The sequence below is a fragment of the Typha latifolia genome, chromosome 14 (assembly GCF_019914945.1).
Source record: "Typha latifolia isolate L0001 chromosome 14, TyphaL0001v2, whole genome shotgun sequence".
NCBI lineage: Eukaryota > Viridiplantae > Streptophyta > Magnoliopsida > Poales > Typhaceae > Typha > Typha latifolia.
Genome location: NC_133099.1, coordinates 4379022 through 4400264, shown reverse-complemented (window position 1 = coordinate 4400264; position 21243 = coordinate 4379022).

Sequence of the window (21243 nt, the reverse complement as noted above, 5' to 3'; positions counted from 1 at the left end):
CTCATATGGTTTTTGAAATATACAAATTTAGTGATAAATATAAAAAAGAATATCATTACTGCATTATCAGAAATTCTTTATTCTTTTTCCGATTACTTTATTAGGATCATTGTCAAAATACTTCATATTTAATTGAGTTAGAAATAGAGAAAAAGAAAACCTCTCTCTAGACCATGGATTTGGTATCTTCGTTTTGTACTTCGCTTCTCACTTCTTGTTGGCATAGCTTAATCTTCTTCACCCCACCACGGAACCGGTAGACCATTTCAGGTGGATGATAGCGTGATCTCTTTTGCTTTGAGTATGTATGCTTGCTTTTGTATCTACCTCGATATATCCAAGCCATTGTGGCAAGCATTGTCTATCGTCATTGGACACAAGCAAATATAGGTAAAATTCATTTATGAATATTTTCCCAACTAAAATTTATCTTTAGTAGAATTAGAGGTGATCTTTGGGCAAGCTCGACCTACTAGGCCAACTGGCTAAGCAGTTGTTTGCCAACCCGCCAGCGAGTGAGTGGTGCTGAGCTGGGTTTGGGCCGGGCTAGAATAATCTAATTTATTACTGCCCACCAAGCCATGAGAGATTGGGCCGGGCTAAGCTTAATGGGACTATTGGGTGAGATGTTGAATGACTGAACAAGTAGATTGAAGATCAATAGTGTTTAATCCAATAATCTAGGCGCTGCGCTACACTAAAGATCAAAGGTTTACAGTAAGCCTCAAGCATCCGAAAGCATTCAAGCTTGAACTACATATAGATCCTTTGCCCTCGGTTTAGTTTTTAGCATCCTCCATCTTCGTCAGTTCATCTTTGTCTCCATGGTGAAAGTAATGGTAACAGCATGCGGGGTGCATAATAGCGATGACGAGCATCACATGCATCCACTTGCGTGAAGAATGTAGCGGTGGCGCTCACGAAGAATGCAGTGGCGGAGCTGGGGCGGGTCGAGATCTTAGTGAACTTTGTCTCACCAGAATCTGCAGGTTGCGACAGGATCACGTTGCTCACTAGCATGGCAAGGAAGGTCGTCCAGGCCAATGCGTCCAATAAGGTCGGGAAGCTTCTTATTTTTGGATCTAGATGGAGATCTGGATTTGGATCTCATGGTCTTCAGTTTTGAATCGGGTAAAGTTAGGGTTTTTGATGTTTAATCTAGGGAGGGAAACGAATCAAATCCATTTAGATGTAAGGTCTTGAATTGGATCCATCTGGATTTGTATACGTCAATCTTCAGATCTGTTTTGAATTAGGTAAAGTTCGAGCTTTGGGCTTTAAGTGCTAGGCTTTTGGGTCTGGCTGACTAAGAGACTTTCAGGTCGGGCCAGGCAATCAAAGGGCTGACCCATGCCGCCCATTAGCAATTTGCACTTAGGCCGGGCCAAGCATGGGCAAGTTGAGTATGATCTCCTCTAAGAAGAATTGAGCACCAAGTAGCAAACTTGCTATATCCTGGAGAGCAGCATTGGGAGGTATAGTATAGAATGGTACTTCGATTGCCAGCTCTAACCCTAAAATAGGTGATATGCAACAAGTGGAGGAGTTGCCACAACTCTCTCTGGATGAGTTGGACTATGGACCTTCACTTTATGTTAACTAGAAACATAGGGGAGGACGCATGTGGTTGCAAGGTGCTCAAAGGTGTTGGTGGAGGTGGTGGCTCTTGTTGTTTCCTTTTTTAATTTAAAAGGGCATTTGTAGTGTGTTCGAAGCATGTTCCAATGGCATTTAAACGCCTAGCTATCGTTCAAATTTACAAAGAGTCATAAAAGGTCGTTCGAACGCACTCAGGTAGTCATTTTAATGCCCCTATATGATTTCTCCTTCGTTAGTCAAACCCATAAATATCATTAAGATAGGTTTAGGGTAAATAATCAACAGCCTTTTGAGAGAGAACGTACCTACTGTATTTAGAGGAGATTGAAGGCTTGAAAATATTTTTTTCTTACATCCCTACTAGTGGATTGAAGATCTGCATCGCTCTTAGATGTAGACACATTGTCAAACCACGTAAATCTTATATCTTATTTTCTCTTCTTTATGGCTTGCATAAATTTGTGATTCTTGCTTGTAATTGTCTTGAGTGATTATTACTGTTAGATTTTTAGTGTTGGTAATTGTGTACAAAAAATTCTAAATGCTTTTATACATGTACATGAGCATTTGGATTGAAGAATTTCAAGATCGAGAGGAGAAAAGTTTCTGCATTCGCACCGCGTTCGAACACATCCAAAACACGTTCGAACATGCACTTAGACGTTCACATCGATAGAGAACGGGTTTCGGCCGTTCGAACGCATGCTCAGGTGTTCACAAATACAGAGAACACGTGTTCAGGCGTTCGCAATTACAGAAAACACATTTTTATCGTTCGAATGCAGTCAAGGGTCGTTCGAACGCACCTTGTATACGTTCACACATATAGAGGAGTGTGTTTGCGTGCTCGAACTCAACTAGTAAAAATCAAGTCATTGCGTTCAAACTCGCTTGGGCTTGTTAGAATGCACTTGAGAACAAATCAACTCGTTCAAATGCAGCTGCGTAATATGCAAAACTCTAGACTTATGTGAGTTCTGATATGACTTGAATTTGGCTTTATCTTGGTAATATATATATATAGGTTATGATGCTCTAACTCTAGGGGGTTGATCAATGCTTTTGAAAAAGAGTTCTTAAAGCTACATCGCACCAAGCTTTCTTCTCAAGGGTCATCTAGACGAAGGATCAATCTCGAGGGCTACTAAGATTGGAGATCAATCACGGAAAGTGGTGAATCGTGGGTTCTAGCGAGCGATACTGAGAGAAATAAAGTCGTGGGGATTGACGGGTTATTTTGTAAGTCAGTCTTGTAATTGATACAATTTTAGTGATTGATTTTGATCCGTAGTTTTCTTTTCCCGTTTAGATTTTTCCATGTAAAAATCTTGATGTTCATCTTTGCTTTAGTTTTTTAATATGTATTCTGTATTTATTTAAGCAAATGAGTGATATCATTGTCGAAGATTTAGATACATACGTGTGTCTAGGTTTTTTTAATTACTTTCTACTCTAGTATTGTGATTGAGTTATTCCTCAAATTAGTGTTGCTACTAGCTTTGCTAACACATAGTTAATATCATCCATTACTATTCTATTTGTTCTTGTTTTGGGTTTGTGATTGGTTCCGCTTCCCTGCCTATTGGTTTTAAACCTAGATCTTTTGAATTTAGTGATAGTGTAGCATTCCTTGTAAAAATAAGCGCACACATGAACGACACGTGCATTGAACTCAAATAGTACAATAAGAAAAACTCATAACACTATAGGCCACAACAAGCCTTATAATAAATATTCATATACAAATGCAATTGCCCACACAAGTGTTACAAGCTATCTAGTTTTATTTTACATGAATAAAATAAGTAAAAATAAACTATAAACCAGTCTTCGCAAGGTCTTCCACAACCTTGGGTAATCTACTGATTTGAGACTATTTTTACCAAAAACTGGTGAGTGTAAAGCCAAACAAGTACCTACTTTTTACAATCTAAAAATAGTGTAAATAATGATGCAACCATGCAATAAATATGAATATGCTCATCATGCTCACAATCTGTGCATCAGTACCAAATACTCTATTATGTTTATCTAATGAGCACATGCATTAGCACTCTATAACATAATATGCACCAATCCGGACTATTATATCCTCAAACTCAAGCTTACACCGAGGTCCGCCGATAAACCATATCAACACTATACAATAAGATATGCACTACCTTAAACTATCAGGTCTTTCACTTACATTAATACAAAGCCACACTCGCAAGCCATATCAACACTCATACCCGATAACACAAACAACCCCAAGGGACGATAGACCATGATAGTAATTTGCTAGCCTATTACGCGACGAACAACATGACCGATTGTTTATTACCATAGATTAAGAACCTCAATCATAAGATCATCACATAAGTCAGTATCGCACATCGATATGGGGCAGCAAAATCTTCATATGCCGATGTCCCAAATTTGCGTATAATCCTCCTACAAAAGTCAGCCTAACCGATAAATTCTCCACTACGAATAACTGATCTATACCAATGCAATGTCGTTCCTTGCAAGTGAAAGCTTGCCATCTGGACCTTTGTGTCCTCCGCTGTCCCTTGACAATCAAAGTATTGCTCTACTTGAAACACTCAATCCGCTCGATCACTGTCTTGAAATTTTAGAAAGTCCAAGCGTGCGATTCTCCCACGAATAGCATTGTCGGGTTCGCGAAAGATCCTTAGTTTAGATCTGAACCTTTGTGCATATTGATCTCCTTCTCCAAATTCTCGAGCGCGTCCATCACCATCTCCGAAGGGATCAACCTCATCCTCAAAGTGCCATCTTCCTCTTCGACGAAGCGCACTAGCGCCGCTCGCCTCTTTGTTTAGGTGGCGGATGATGTGTAGACATAGGTAAAAAAGGATCATTGAGACTAACATGTCACACCTTGACCAATGGGGTATCGGTTTGGTGTGGTTCGACCGCCGGTCCTTCTTGAGGCACCGATCGTCGTCGAGTAGATGACGAAGTCGATCGGTTCATGACATATTCCTTTAAAGCATTATGATCATTCTGCATTGCGTCAACTCTATGCAACAATGTTTGGAACATGTCCCTAAGTTCATCCGCCAAGCACCTATTCACACCCATGGATGTTGGTTGACTCAGTTCTACCGTGGTCGCTCTAAAGGAATCGGCCTCACAGTTAGGGTTATCGTGAGTTGAGTCTTCCCTTGTCGGTATGCTCTCTATTGGTCTCCTTGTCGACATCATTTTCTTTGTTGCAACCATTAGTGGAGGTATAAGGTTCGTCTAGCTCTGATACCAAATTGATGGGTTCTACGGTACCAAATTAATAGGCTCTAATACCAAATTGATGGGTTCTACAGTACCAAATTGATAGGCTTTGATTCCAATGATAGGGTCTACGGAACGATTCCTTCAAGATCTGAATTTATTGCAGGAAGCAGTTTACGCAATAGAAGGAAATATTCACCAAATATTCTCCCGTAGTCAGTAAATTATGAAACTAAGTGGAATCGATCTGTAACTTCCTGATCTATATTTTTTATATTTATGTCCTTTGAACTGCAATATGGACAAAATTATGATTTAGTATGGGTGATAGTGATGGTGACGGGTGGAATAGATGTTAGGATAATGGATGGTAATGGAGATGAAGGTGGATGGTTGATGTTGTTTAAATGATTAAGACGAAGGGGAAGAAGTGGATGAGATTCCAAAGAAGATGGAGGACTCGATAGACGAGGAGATTAGTAGTTAGGAGAGACCTTGCCAACGGTAGAGGTGATAGGTTGGTGAAGAGGGAGGGGGGAGATTAGAATAGAGAGAATAAAGAGAAGATAGGAGGCAAAAAAATCAATAATCCAATAGCATAATAATTTTGGCTACCATCCAGGCCTTTATAGAGGCTAGCCAATAAGCCCTAATAACAATAATTAATCCTAATCCTAGTGAAATCCTGCCGATCGCGTTCGAATGTGCTTGATTGCGTTCGAACGCACAAAAGGCGTTCTCTGTATGTGTGAACGCGATGCAGGCGTTCGAACACGCTCGATCGCCTTCGAACACATATTTCGCATTCTCTGTATTTACGAACCTGATGCAGGCTTTGACAAAGGGGTTTGAATGAACGCGACCTACAGAAAATTTATTTTAATGAAAATAAAAAACTAATGCAATAAGAAAAGACTCTAACTAAGTGTATCACGATACTACCATCCGAGCCATCAGCTCCACATAATTGCACCACCACGTGGAAAATTATGAGCAACCGATCACGGAGGCCCTCACCTTACGTCATTGAGTACCACTAGGTCTACGCCATCCGACCATTCACTTTCTAACTTAAATACCCTAAATGGTTTGATTCTCATCAGTCAATAGTAAATTTTCCATCGCCCAACAAAATGACTATCTGATTGTTTGTGATCAAGACTAAGACATCAAGCGTGGGTCTTTATATATATAAGGACCCACGCTTGATGTCCCCTAATCCTAGTTAGAGAGGTGTCAGATACTGTCGAGTCATAGAAGTCACATTCTTTATGATCATGAATGTGTGTAAGTGGCATGATATTCTATAGCACAACAAGCATAATAAAACACACATCATTATCATATATTATGTGCTATAACACGTGATCATGCCCATGGGTATGTCATGATAAATGTAATTATGTCAAAAAGTAATAAAGTTAATATTGACTACTTTCATTAATAATAGTAAATAAATACATGCACGTGTATGATATGAACGTGATGATATTATAAAGTAAAACATCTCATTATCTACACTACTCCTAGACTTTAAGAGTTTCACTTGCCTAACATCTTTTTCCTAATACAACTACAACTACGCTATGGAATCATCCTTGCATAATAGGGAGTCCACCTTGATAATGAAGATAAATACAATTCTAGCCATAATATTCCTAAGAATAATTAATTAAATAATCCTACTGACGTTCACTATAAGCTTGGGTAAGTTCATCTAAGAATTCTTATATTTATTAATCATGTAAAGCTAGGATGGTTTTAACGACGTCTGACACGTTATTAAAAGTAATTTAAAATAATTTACCTCAAATTATCATTCCACTAATTATTATAAATTTAAAGTAAATCACATAGGCAATATTTAATTAATTCACTTTGTTAAATAAGATAACTTATTTAATACAATTTCCCCACAGTAATTTATATTAATTCTCCAACATGAGCAATTAATACATATATACCTAGATCACCGACTCATTTGGTAAGATTAATTTAAGCAAAATTATAATCATCATGCTAAACTCTAATTAGAGCTAAGTCCCAATTATGAGGAAGTAGTAACAACACACTTACGCCAGAGTCTAAATTATTAAAATTTGATTTATAACAATTTGCAATAGTTAGTTAATAGTTTGTTTGTAAAAATTGATTTATAACAATTTGTAATAGTTAGCTAATAGTTTGTTTGTAGAAGGAAATAAAGTTCCAGCAGCCAAAAGACCCAATTTCGAGATTGGACATTCGAACGGCTCTTCAAGCGTTTGAACACAAATTTTCCGAAAGCAGCGGAATAAATTGGCATTCAAACACAATATCCCAAGAGCAGAAGATTAAATAGCCATTTGAACACCGCGTTCGAACACCATTTTCTCAAGAGTCAAGAAAATAAAGTGACGTTCGAACGCTCAACAACAAGGAACTCTAGTTTAGCTATTTTAATTAAATATTTTTGCTCATGTTAGGCAATAAGACTTGAGCCTATTCGATCATATTGCCAAGTTTTATTGAGTTAGGGAGACACCTATAAATAGGTGCACATGAATTTTTATCTGAGAATATTGAAGTTAATTTGTAAGATCATCTCCTTCCTTATTCGACTACCTCCAAGCTTTGGAACCCTAACCACCATCTTGGATCTTCATTGCTACCTTCATCTTCGTCTAGCTGTGCACCTTTTTGACCCTAAGGAATTATCCTATTTCTTCTATATCCCTTTCCTACTAACTACCTCGACTTCCACCACTAACATCTCCATCACCGTACAATAATCCTAGGTCAATCACCACCACGCCTTTTCGTCCTCTCCTTTCCACGATTCATGATAGATTCATTCTCCTTCCTGAATCTATCTCAATCCCAAAAGCACTTGACCATCTAATCGTTTGATCTCTAATTACTTCTTAACTTTAGAGATCCACGATAATCCTAACTTTCTATAAGTGAGTCAGAATCTACTTTCGTTTTTAGATTTGGACCCACAGTGATTATAGGGTTAGGAAGATAATTGTTACAAATTATTAAAATTAATAACCTATCTTTCGTAAATGATTAATCAAGGCTAAAGTTTGACATGATTAACTAAATAATAGGTTAAAATAAATCAAAAGATAATTAAAATATAATTATTCTATTTGGGCCAGCCCAAGACCTAAAACAATATGTTGGGCTGCAACTAATCCAATAGGTAGGGTCATTGCCCAACCAACCACTAACTTGGGTTAGGCTGGCTTGCTTGTAGTCCCACCTATCAAAAAGTGTTGTGCTGTGCTGCACCCAGCCCAAGCTCGAGATGGGTTGGGTCGCTATTATGATCCAATCACTAGAGTCGAGTTAGTTCAGTTAAGTCGAGTCGAGCCGACTTAAGTTAATTAGTTAACTTTATCTTATTGTTTTAAAATTTAAATAATTTAAAAAATCCACATGTGGATCCAATCCGCTAGGATTGTTACTCCTACAAATAAGAGTGGTCATGTGTTGATTGGGAGAATCGTGGAATGAGAATTAAGTTAACTTATGTTTATTATCTCGTCTTTATTTTTTACTGTAGCTATTAGATCATATTTATCTATCTAAGAGTAGATCATAGCCAAAGAAATATTCCAGTCTTCCAAACCCTAGCTATCTACCTCCATGAGCCACCAATCATATGGTCGACCACCACCATCCCACGACAATCCACCACTTTCCGACGACCTCCGCAATGTCGGATATTTACCGTTCTTGTAACACCCGCCACCAAACACGTGCCCCTCACATGGAAAGAACCCACGTGATTACCATACAACCTGCTGGTCAATGTTTCAATATAATATATAAGCGAAAAGCCCACATTTCCACAAATAATACAGACAAAAAGCTCATAACACTAAGGCCACAACAAACCCAAAATACATATCCATAACCAAAAATATGATAAAGCCCACGCACGAGTTTCAAACCATTTAGTTTAATTTACATGAATAAACTAAGAATAAGAATAGGAATTAGAAAAAGAAGACTCATGCGAAAAGCCCACATTTCTACAAATCTCAGACTATCAAGTCTGCAACATAAGCTCATGCAGAGCTACACCTGAAGCCACATCAATCCTCACACCCGACCACACATATACCCCAATGGAGGGTAGACTCTAGTGCTAGAATCGCCAGCCATCTCCTGACAAATAATATGACTAATTGTCTGCCATCGCAAACTAAGGACTTCAGTCGTAAGCCCATCATAACGGTTAGTATTGCACATCGATACTACTATCTAAACCCTCGGTTCCACATCATCATCGCACCACCGGGCGAAAATTATGAGTCGTCACTCACGGACGCCCTCACCATGTGTCTCAAGTATCGCTAGGTCTACGTCATCCTATCCTTCTCTCTCTATCTTAAATATTTTAAATGGTATGACTCTTGTCGATCAATAGTACATCTCCCTATTGTCAAACGAAACGACTGCCTAATTGTCTAGGATCAATAGACTAAGACTTCAAGCGTTGGCCCTAATGTATAAAAGTATAAGAATATCCCCCGCCTCTAACCCTAGTTGGGGAGGTGTCGGGTACTATAGAAACCTAGCAGTCACCCACTTTATGGTCATGTACGTGTGCAAGTAGCATGATATTATCCAACAAAGCAAACATAATGTAACACCCATCATTATCATATTTTGCATGCTAAACACATGATCATGCTCAATTAGTATGCGAAGACATCATAATATGCGAAATCATATCGAACCACAAAATATAATTACCATGCATGACAATGTAATAATAACGGTAAGAAAAACATATGCACATACATGATATGGATGTGATGATTTCATCAATTACGACATTTCATTCTCTACACTACTCTAGATTATAGGAGTTTTACTTGCGTGAACCGCTTTCTTAACACTAGCAGCAACTACGCCACGAGATCATCATTATAGGGTATGGAGTCCACCTCGATAAAAAAAAAAGTAAATGAAAAGCATGAGCCATACCCAGCACGGCTCGACACATGGGCCCCAAGCTAGGCCCACCAGGCCCAGCCTAGAATGCGAGCGCCGGGTTGGCCGCACTCAACCCCAACCCAAAGCTCGAGCTAGCTGCACCTAGCTCGACCACCCCCTCCTTCCTCATCTCGACCGAAAGGAGGGAGGAAGGCAGGCTGCCGGCTAACCTAGCCGTCAGCAACCCGACGGAATGCACCGACATGCTTCTCTTGATAATTGAAAGCCTACCGAGGGGAAGCCGAGCTGCTAGAGGTGGTCGGCGACTGGCCAAGGTGAGGGGCCACCGGATGGCATAGGCCACGAGGGCACCGAAGGGAGCCATCGGGGGCATCCTCGTGAAGAGGGGGAGCTCACCTGACTAGTGAGGCAAGGCACAAAATCGTCGGTCAGTCGGATCACGGCTACACCGAGAGGGGAAGTTTCGGAGAGAAAACTCAAATTAATTTAATTAATTAATTAATTATAGATTTGACTTACTAGGAGGGGAGGCAGCTCTGGTGCTTCAATCCACGGGGTCAGCGGTGCCGGTGATGCTCCGACACGACGGGAAGGAGATGGGGAAGTGAGCTGGCAGGGAGAAGAAGAAAGAAGAAAAAGAAAAGAAGGAAAGGAGAAGAAAAGAGAGAGGGGAAAGGCACGTGCGCGCCCTTAAGTCAGTGCACTTGCCGAGCACGTGCGCACAATTCTTTTTCTTTTTGTTACAGTTATGTCCTGTTTTGACCTTCCTTCACTATTTTAATTATATCTTTCGATACGAACTGGGTCAGATCGAATAACATCACGGAGAGATTGGGCTCAATGGATTAAGTCTAGTTATCTTATTTATTTATTTGGTTTAGTTAAAGCTTTAGTACGATAGGATTTTATTTAATTAGCTAAACCTAGTTCTGCACAGTTTTGGAAAAATATTTATAAAATATTTTACAGATGTCAGAATAATATTAAACTAATTGGATAAGATTGTCAACCTCCAGATCTACAACTTTGGTATTCACAACTTCTCCAGATTCGGAATCTATCTATGGAGAAAATGTTGGAAAAAAATATTGAAAACATATTTGATTCCAACTTAAGAAGGGTGTTTATTGGAAAAAAAAAATATCAAAATCAGGAAAGAAATTTCAAAATCAGATTTTATTACTATTATTATTGATTTGGTTATTTACTTTCCTTGTATATAGTAACAATATCCTAATATGTTGGATAGACAAGCTTAATTATAGGAGAGATTGTTGTAATCTCCTCCTATTTATGTACTTGATTCATTTTAGTGAAACATACAATTCTCTCATTCTAATCCTTTTACATGGTATCAGAGCTAGAACCCTAGCAACCAAGTTCTATTGCAGTCATATTCTAATCCATCGAAACCTTCATTACCCTCAATGGCTGAAGATAATCATTCTTCTTCTCATGGTGTTGTTCTACCAAATCCATCAAAGGTAGGGAAATAAAAATCCCCTGCTGACCTCTCCAATCCTTACTTCGTTCATCCTTCCGATCATTCCGGATTGGTTCTCGTTTCCAAGCCCCTCAATGGAGATAACTACTCCAATTAGAAAAGATCCATGATTCGAGCCTTGAATACAAGAAATAAGCTCGGATTCATCAATGGGTCTATCTTAGCTCCTTTAGAAGCAGATGATCCTGAAGGTCATGCCATTTGGTCAAGATGTAATGACATTATCCATTCTTGGATAGTCAACACCTGTGATCCAGAAATTGCTGCCAGTGTGAATTTTTATTCCACTGCCAGAGAAGTTTGGGAGGACCTCGATACCCGATTCTCTCAGGGCAATCTAGCCCGCATATTTGAGATCCAACGGGACATCGTTCTCCACAAGCAAGAAACCACCTCTGTCTCCGCCTATTACACTTGATTGAAAACCCTATGGGACGAACTAGGGATGCATTGTGAAACACCACAATCGGAGCAACAAAAGGTAATGCAATTTCTAATGGGTTTGAATGAATCTTACAGTGCAATCCGCGGTCAAATCCTCTTGATGAAACCTTCCCCCTCGGTTCGCGAAGCATACTCCTTCATTGCTCAAGAGGAGAAACAACGCCATCTAGGAGTTGCTTCCGCCTCCACCGAGTCGACCTCGGTTGCTGCCATGGTTGTCTGCAAGCTTTATCCACCATCACCGGGGAAGAACGAGAGGAGCGATCGTCCTGATTCTAATCACAAACGTAATGGACCCGGTTCTGGAAAGGTGCGACCCCACTGCACCTATTGTGATGCCGATGGACATTGGGTCCAAAAGTGTTACAAATTTCATGGCTACCCCCCTGGCCATCCAAAGGTTAAGTCCAATCCGGGCTCAGGCTCTGCTCGGCCCAATTACTCTGCAGTCAACCAGGCGAGTTGTGAAGAAGGTGGACCCAACACCACATTCACAGAGGCCCAATTAAAACAGATTATGGAGCTTCTCAATAATCAAGCAGAAGATACCCTTAATCCTAAGGCAAATGTGGTCACAAAACCAGGTTTGTCTCAATTAGCTCGTTGAAATTGGATTATCGATAGTGGTGCAACAAATCATATCACCTCATCATCAAAAATATTGCATAAAGACAAAGGTTGCTCGTTATTACCCGTATTATTATCTAGTGGAGAGAAGGCCAAAACTATTGCTAAAGGATCTATGCCTTTGAATTATGTCTATAAATTGCATGATGTGTTATTTGTTCCTACATTCAAAGTTGATTTGTTGTCAGTAGGGCGATTGACAAAAGGTTTAAATTGTTCAGTGATATTTTTCCCTTATTGGTGCATTTTGCAGGATCTGGATACGAGGAAGATAATTGGTTTGGGTGAAATGCGTGACGGACTCTATTATCTGGTGGTATTAGGAGCAAGAAAGTCTACCACTAAACAAGCCACGTACTCAAACCAACCAACATGGAATCTCACCATCTCACCTACCGACCTTTGGCACAACCGCTTAGGGCATGTATCATCTTCCCGTTTGAATTTTATTGCCCAAAATTTCTTAAATTTTTCTACTAATTCCAATAAATCTTGCTCTATTTGTCCACTTGCCAAACAAAGTCGTTTACCTTTTAATATCAGTAATACTTTCTCTATTAAACCATTTGATGTTATTCATTGTGATATTTAGGGTCGTAATCGACATCCTTCCTTTTCTAGTTCTCATTATTTTCTCACCATTGTCGACGATTTTTCACGTTTTACTTGGATATTTTTGATGCGACATAAAGATGAAACACAACTCTTTTTACAATGTTTTTTTAGTTATGTTTCTACTCAATTTGAAACTCGCATCAAAACTGTTCGAAGTGATAATGGTGGCAAGTTTATCTCTCTTCGTTCTTTTTTTCAAGATAACGGTGTTATTTTTCAACATTCTTGCGTATACACACCTCAACAAAATGGGGTTGTGGAACGCAAACACCGTCACATTATTCAAGTAGCAAGAGCATTAAAATTTCAAGCTAATCTTCCTTCCCAATTTTGGGGAGAATGTGCTCTTACTGCTGTTCATATCATTAATCGGCTACCTTCCCCAATTTTAGCAGACAAGACACCATTTGAGCTTCTTTACTCAAAATCTCCTACTTTTTCCCATCTACGAGTTTTTGGTTGCTTGGCTTATGCCACAAACATTCATACCTCTCATAAATTTGACTGTCGAGCTACACCTTCCATTTTCATTGGATACCTGATAGGTCAAAAAGGTTACAAACTTTTTGATTTATTAACACAAAAAAATTTCACAAGTAGAGATGTCCATTTTAAAGAAGATATTTTTCCTTATTCTCCAAATAATACCTATTCTCTACCCTTTCCTTTGATCCAAACAACAAGCCCATCAAAGGGAGATGATACAAGTCCCATAAGCCCATATGACCATTCTTTTGAACCCAACTCAACTACATTACCATCATTTGAACCTAACCCACCCACCTCACCACCCTCCACCACAACTCTACCACCACCATCACACATACAACCACCTGAAATTTGTTCACCCATGAACCTTCTCCCCTCTACTTCCTCCCCGCCACCACCACCTTGCCATACTACCACCATTCCCTCTACCGGAACATTCGATCCACCACCACCAACCAATATTCCTCTCCGCTACTCCACTCGGCAATCTAATCCACCTGTGAGGTTCAACGATTACCTCTGCTCTGCCGTCACGCATCCTCCCTCTGATCCAGTCACCTCCTCCTCTCTAGATTCGCACAAAGGGACAAGGTACCCACTGACCAATTACCTTTCTTATCATCGCTATACACCTGCACACAAATTGTTTATTGTTTCTATCAATCAAGAGCGAGAGCCGACCTCTTACAATGAAGCTATCACCAACCCTCAATGGCGTGATGCAATGAAGCTTGAGTTAGATGCTCTTGCTGCCAACGGCACATGGAGTCTGACATCTCTTTCGGCTGGCAAGAAACCCATAGGATGTCGGTGGGTTTACAAGATCAAACGTCACTCTGATGGCACAATAGAGCGACATAAGGCGCGCTTGGTTGCTCAAGGATTCACCCAAATGGAGGGCATCGACTACCACGAGACTTTCTCTCCCACAGCAAAAAATCTTTCTGTTCGCTGTCTTCTTGCCTTAGCTGCTGCCAGGGGCTGGCCACTTCATCAGCTTGATGTCCACAATGCATTCCTCCACGGTGACCTGATTGAAGAAATTTACATGTCTCCACCACCAAGGCTTCGGAGACAGGGGGAGGAACATCTCGTCTATCGTCTACACAAATCGCTCTATGGATTGAAGCAAGCCTCCCGCCAGTGGTTTTCAAAGTTTTCTTCTGTCATCACTTCCGCTGGCTTTATACAATCACGAGCCGACTACTCCCTCTTCACCAAAAAGAAAGGCAAGTCCTTTACCATTCTCCTAATTTATGTCGACGACATTTTGATCACTAGAAATGATCCAAACAGTATTGCTGCCATCAAGAAGCATTTGCATAAAAATTTCAATCTTAAAGACCTTGGCGAGTTGAAATATTTTCTAGGAATAGAAATCTCTGCATCTAGGAATGGGATTTTTATGTCACAGAGAAAATATGCATTAGAAATAATCAAAGATGCAGGTCTATTAAATGCTGCTCCAATTGACACTCCTATGGAAAGAGGCTTAAAACTGTCAGATAAAGATGAATTGCTTAAAGATCCAGGCAGATATAGAAGATTGGTGGGCCGCCTGATATATTTGACAGTTTCAAGACCTGATATCACTTATTCTGTTCATGTCTTGAGTAGATTCATGCATCAACCTAGAAGACATCATATGGAGGCAGCCTTACGCGTTGTTCGATATCTAAAGGGTGCCCAAGTCAAGGTCTATTCTTTTCTTCAAAAAATGATTTAAAATTACGGGCCTACTGTGATTCAGATTTGGGAGGTTGTCCTATCACTAGATGGTCCACTACAGGGTATTATGTGTTCCTTGGGTCCTCACTAATTTCATGGAAATCAAAACGGCAGAAAGCAGTATCATTATCTTTAGCCGAAGCGGAATATCGCGCAATGATAGGAGCTTGCTGTGAGTTAACATGGCTTCGGTGCCTATTAGGAGACTTAGGCCTTATTCACCATGGACCTGCTTCCTTATATTGTGACAACAAGGCCGCTCTCCATATAGTAGCAAACCCAATCTTTCATGAACGCACAAGGCACATAGAAATGGACTGTCACTATATTCGAGACAAGATTCAAGATGGTTCAATAATTACCAAGCATATTGGCTCAGCAAATCAATTGGCAGATTTGTTAACTAAACCTTTGGAAAAGGAAATATTTATACCTATGGTACGCAAGTTGGGCGTGCAAGATATCCACTCTCCAACTTGAGGGGGAGTGTTGGAAAGAAATATTGAAAACATATTTGATTCCAACTTAAGAAGGGTGTTTATTGGAAAAAAAAAATATCAAAATCAGGAAAGAAATTTCAAAATCATATTTTATTACTATTATTATTGATTTGGTTAATATGTTTGTTATTTACTTTCCTTGTGTATAGCAACACTATCCTAATATGTTGGATAGACAAGCTTAATTATAGGAGAGATTGTTGTAATCTCCTCCTATTTATGTACTTGATTCATTTTAGTGAAACACACAATTCTCTCATTCTAATCATTTTACAGAAAAGAAGTATTAATCTGATTAGGATAAGGAAAAGTGATTTAGTTAGTTAGTTAGTTAGCTTTATCTCATTGTTTGAATTTTAAATAAATCGGATAATTCACATGTGGATCCGATCCGCTAAAGATTTTTACACTTATAAATAGAAGTGGACATATATTGATAATAATCATTAATTGAATGGAATGAATCTAAGTTTACCTAGTTATTATTTTCGTCCTTATCTTTTTACTTTAGTTGTTAAATTATCTTTATAAAAGTAGATCATAATCGTAAATCCCTTTCAAACATTCAAATCCTAACCACCTCATACCTCCAGCAGCCACCCTACAATACGGTCGTCCACCACCACCCTTGGCCATCCGCCACCCTCCGACAACCGCCAGAAATTACCGTTTTGCTCTCTGTAACCTATCTCCACTATTTTATTTTTATCTTTTCATCTCGACCTCCGATTTAGGTAAAATTAGAGACATTATAACTTGACTCAAGAGACTACCTCCACCTAAATTTTTATAATTTTCTTACGTCCAAATCATTCCAGATCTAGTTCGTAACATCTTTTCATCCAGATTCTAATTTACGTGAAACTAGATCTATTAAAACCCTAACTTTCGAGGCTACCTCTATATATCACAATTTTTTTATATCTAAATCAGTCCAGATCTAGTTCGTAACAGTTGCACCCAGCCCAACTTGACACATTTCTCCTCTTCTTATTTCCTCACATCAACCAAAATGAGGAAGGATGATGGTTGCCGACGGTCATAGCTAGGGCCAAGTTGCCTGCGATCCCAATCGCCCACAATCCTAGCCAGCCCCACTGGCATCCTCTCCACGATATATTATATATTGTGTCAAAATATTGACTAACAAGTTATGTGGAATCATGTGGGTTCCACCCACGTAAGGGGTGTTACAAATAGCATTAGATCTGATGTATTAATTTGTAAAAAATGTTATAATCATCCAAATCTGAGAAGACTATTTTAGATGCTTAGATGCAAAATTTAAAGTAGAGAATTCTGATGACATAAATAATTTTGAGATGTGGCAATGTAAAGTTGTGGACATCTTATATAAGAATTCAATATTATATTGGAGGAAAAACCTGAAGACATTATAGACAATGATTGGGAGAATAAACCGACAAGCTTGTTGCACAATTCGGCTTTATTTAGTAAATGACCAAAAAAAATTTATGATGAAAGAAATCTCAGCAGAATGATCATGGAAGAAATTGGACAAATTTATGACAGCCAACTATTGCTCTATCAACTACGTATGCATACATGGTAGTGATAGAGACTATAAAGGAAACTATTTAGTTGATTTGTTTGACAAATGACTTAAGCATTTATTAGGAGCAGGTGGATGTACATTATAATAGTCAAAGGGTAATTTGTTCGATAAAGAACCAAATTCATCATATGCTTGGACAAAGCACATCATTTTATTTTGTGAGAGAAATTTGTAAGGAAGGTGATTTTTTTTTTAACAAGATTGGGATTACAAATAATCATGCAGGTATGTTAAAGTGATGACAAAGGACAAGTTCCAACGGTGCTGACTTAGTCAATATCATGCTTATTTGATTATGTGGATTTAGTTTTAGCATCTTAGGACACAAATTTATAGGCAATGCATTTTTCTGGAACTTTTAATCACTTTACAATGGTGGCGACAAATTTGATTAAATTCTAAATTTTTGCTAAGCCGGAGAATTGTTGTTTAATTTGTTTTTTTAGCTCAATTTAAAAGGGTGTTCGAAATGCGTTTAAAGCGCATTCAAAGTGAGATTGAATACCAGGCTGTCATTCAAATTTTAATAATATATATTGATGGTATACTAACAGTTTAACATGCATATAATTCATAAATTTTATTATCTAGTTTTTTTAAAATAGAAAATCGAGTTAAGAGAAGATATACTTTTCACAAGCTTTTAAGGTCAACTGTTTTATTAACATGCTGAAAAAAAAATATCAACTGTACACATTACTCACATTTAGTCAAACTAGATACGCCACCACTACTAATACTATAACAAAGTGTCAGTGATTTTGAAGAAGCAAATTTTCTCTTCTTTTCTCAAAAATAAATACCAATAAATTAACTACCAAATTATTGGTTATGTAATTGATCCGATAAAAATCAACTAATCCAACGTTGAACCACCGATCCATGCAACCTAGTTAGTTTTTGGCGGACCAACTAAGGCAACTACTTTTACAAAATTACGTAATATTTTTAATATTTAAATATTTCTATTTTATATTCTAATAATATTCTAGTCCTAAAATTATGGAAATATTTAGTATATAACATATTTGTGCTTTAAAATTAGTATTTTTGTGCACATATACTCTTAAAAAGGCTCTAATCCTAAAGTTTATATTTACATTATCACTCAAAATACACAATTCTCATATGCATACCTTTTAAATTCTTATTTATTACAAAAATATCCCTTGAAATCAACTACCATTAAAACTCAAATGATTTAAATATAAAAGAGATAAAAATATTCTTAATTTGTTTAAGTTAGTTAATCATATTTATATCTTTTTCTATTAAATAATTTAATTTGAAAAATAACCATAAGGATATCTTTATACATAACATGTATTTTGAGGATTATATATATTACTTCTTTAGATATATTTTCTTATTTTTAAAATTATTTAAAACTTATATTATTGAAATATTTTTTAAAAAATAGCGATTTGATCTGGGCAACCATCTAATAACTATGATTTGATAGCTAAAACTAAAGCCTCCGCTCACTTTTGTAGAATAAGGATTGGATACATATAAGTATTCGAGGGCTAATACTAGTATAAGCTATTATAATGTTTAGTTCAATATTAGTATAAGATGTAATAATTATATTTGATATGATATAAAGTTGATCTTAAAATAATGATATTGTATTGAAAATTGGTCATGTTTTAAACCCAATAATGAAAATACCCTTAAATATATGTTAAATAGTAAATAGTATGAAGCCTTTCTACTGCGGACTTCCCTGTATTTTGCAAGGTTAAAGTGTATTACTCTACACTATGTGGGGCTCGAGTGTTCATTGATACTACCACAAGAGGACTTGGCGACGACGTCAGAGCGATCAAGGGCGAGGGCGAAAAATGTTGCCCCACTATAAGGAGATGCGATCGAGAAGGAACGGGGAGGCACGAGGAAGATGAGATCGTCGTGGGCGTGGACGACAGTGAGGTTCGAAGGGATGGGGAAGGAGAGGTCAATGCGGCGATGAGGGCAACGTGGGAGTCGAGAGGGAGGTGGGAGGGGAGGGAGGAGAGAAAGTAGAGGGCCGCGATGGAAACCTCAGGGTTAAGGGAGAAGGGATTAGATCGGAGGCCGAAGATAAGTATGTCATAGAGGTCGAGAATAAGATTGAGCAAGTGGAGGTCAAACACAAGCTTCATGTAGACGACGGAGGAATGGGAGCCAATGATCTCGTCGCAAATGGTGGCAATGACAAAGACGTCGTGGCCAACCATGGATTGTTAGAGGGCTTGGAGGAGCGCACCATCTACTAGTGAAAGGGCAAGGCTAGGGGACTAAGAGCATAATAAAATGATAGAAGCTTAACATAAGCAAACACAAGTAACACGAAAGGTATTATTTGAGTATAATACAAAATCGATACTAGAACCAGATAATTTAAGACTTCTATTTACATATTTAAGTATTGAATTAATATATCCATTGTCTACCTATTTTTGTTAAACAAAAACCTATTAATCCAACTCCGGTCGATATTCATTTCCGATCAGAATAGAAATCCGATCAAATCCTAAACTACCTAAACAATCCAACCAATTTATTATATGGATCAGAAAATTAATACCCATATCAAGTTAGTCCAATTCGAAGCAGACTTAGAGGATGATTTGAATCCGACGACACCCTCTAATTAGAAGGCTTAAAATTAATTAATTGACAGTCATGTTATATATTCTTAAAAACAAGATCCTCGCTGATGGAAGAGATGTGCATCTCACAAGATCAATATGCCAGTTCAGATATAACAATGCCTAAATGCATACAACCTAGAACTTATAACAAATTCTATTCTCCTAGAAATGATCGATTGATTAGAGGAAAGAATATTACGTAGATAATGGCAAACTGGAATCCATTACTAGGTCTCTACAGAGCTGTAGAACTGAAAAATATTTGCAACTCTAGAATGACAGAAATATTGACAAAGATGAGACTAAAAATTTCCAGCTAAAAGAGTAACTCCGATTACTGTTTCAAAGTATAGTCAAGAATATCATTCACAAGAAAAACCTGCAGAGTGTGAATAATCAAAACAGAACAAACTAACAAAACTACATCACCAGGACCTTGACAATTTGCATCAATGGAAGAACTAGAACCAGTTTCTTCTTGATGATGGAACCCAAAGAAGGAAACAAAATAACAAGCATGAACACAAACTAGCTTGGGACATCAATTGGTAAATAAATGACTTCCAACCTAAACTCTTGCTTCCTAATAGAAGTAGAACATGTCAACAATATCCCCATTTTGGTCAGCCACTTTAAACTCTGATGAGACTTCTAAATTCTGGCCTTGTAAGATCCAAAATTAATCAACTTTTCATATTAAGGGTCACATTCTTATGCCAAGTTGCCAACATTTAACACAACGAAAACATTGAAGAATGTGATAATATAGAAAACACTATAAAGACGTAAGATAGAATGTGCTTTACAATGACGCAAATAGGTAGGCTGGAATTGAGTACAAGGATCTGAACCATGTGCTATATATTTGTGACCATGTAATTTAAAGAAAAAAGTTGTTGCCAAAAATACTATGATAACTTACTTGCCAATCATAAGATAATATAATGCTTTGCTTAAAATTAAATATATTTCAAACTGATAGACATGATTCTGCACCAAACTCTCACTCTGACTGGAGCTAGGTTTTACAGAGGCTGAGAATACTCATGTATAGTATGAAAATGAGAATTTCCATGGGTAAAGAACTAGGTTTTATCAGTGTTAAGAAAAGCTCCAAGACAGTTATATTGAGATCATTAGATCATAACTGTCAAATGAGATTAAGATAGCAACATGAAATGCAATGTGTCGACACATGGATCATTGCGTCTTTACTTGCAAAGTAAAGACAAGCTAGGTTATAGTTCATCAGTTAGAAAAGTAACCTTGAGACTAGCATTTTCTAGGCAAAGCTAAAATTAATTGACAGAAGATCACAAAAGCTACCTTTACCATCAC